We start from the raw sequence: 1416 nt of genomic DNA, 5'->3' as shown, positions 1-1416 counted from the left end.
AATAACTCCATACCTAGCTAGTGGCATTGTAGTCCTATTATCCTAATGGTTACAGATGGGGAGTAGGAGTGTGCACTCTGAGGTTCTATTCCTGGCTTTTTCTCTGATTGCATTGAATATACATGAATATTCAGTAGCTCTTTATTTTGGGATCTAAATATCAAACACTCATTTAGTAAACATGTTGGTATGGAAAGCACTGGACAAGCCACTGCAGATTAAAATGAAGATTACATTTTCTTCCAGGATCCCAAAATATGCCTGCAAAATGAAATGTGTCCCTGCATTCCATGGTGTACTGCTAAACGTGCATTTGCATATGCAGATGCCAGATTCTTCCGACAGATCAGTTAATTGCAAACACAAAGCAGCCACTGAGGACATATTTACTTCTCTTGCAAAGGCCAGTGCAGTTGTGTGGGCCACAAATGAATGCATGCTGTTGGATTTGCAGGAATAGTTTCAGAGACTGGAAATGATTACCTCTGAGCTGAAGTAGATTAGGGAGCTGTTGCTGTCAGTTCTAAAGGACTCTGCTTTCTCAAACGGGAAATATTGCCTGTTTTCCATGAAAACATGCTGCCGGTCACAGAAAAGTACCTGTGTGCCTCAACCCCAGCACATGTGGAATGGCAGCACTCACTCACCTCTCCTTATTTATACCTACAAAAATGTTGAAAGCCAAGGAAAAAGACAAGTGCTCTTGCTCCCAGGTTGCAGAGTTCTCCCTGACGATGGTTCTAGACAGCCTTGACTCTACTCCAGGTCATCAAAATCTCTTAAATACAGCCACTGGCCCTATAAACAGGACTTGCGACTGATCAATGCATAGCATAACAGAACTAACGTGTCTCATATTGTGGGAGACTATTTAAAACATTTACAAACTGTTAGAGTGGGCGTCCGATCTAACATTGTCACTTTACAAATGGGATAATGCAGTCCCAGAAAGGTAAAGCGATTTGTCCAAAGTCACAGAGCTAGTCACCAGCAGAGTGGGATTAAAACCCAGGACACCAGGCTCCTGATATTATCTATGCTCTTTCCACTGTCATACTCTCAGTCATAGGCCTACCTATAAGCCACACTGGCTGTCCAATATTCATGTTTTTAAAAAATCACCAGAGGAGAAAATTAAAGTGAAGATCTTTCAGGCCTGTCCCCCCAGAAACTATAATTTGAAAAGTCAATGAAAGAGCCTAGGGATTTTGCCCCAGCATATTCCCCATGGCATGAGGCCACAACCTGAGAAATTCTGGTTTTTGACAGGGTATCACTAGGGAGGATGTATGGTATATAAATTAGCATCTCCACTGTAAAGCCAAAAGACCTGTGTTTATATACGATCTTGACTTTGCCACTTCCTAACCATTTGCATTTGAATGAGTTCATTATTCAGCCTGAATTTGTTATCTT

This window comes from Propithecus coquereli, unplaced genomic scaffold, assembly GCF_000956105.1.
Source record: "Propithecus coquereli isolate 6110/MARCELLA unplaced genomic scaffold, Pcoq_1.0 Scaffold58, whole genome shotgun sequence".
Classification (NCBI taxonomy): domain Eukaryota; kingdom Metazoa; phylum Chordata; class Mammalia; order Primates; family Indriidae; genus Propithecus; species Propithecus coquereli.
The sequence above is the reverse complement of the archived record's forward strand: the minus strand, read 5'-3'. Positions refer to the sequence as shown.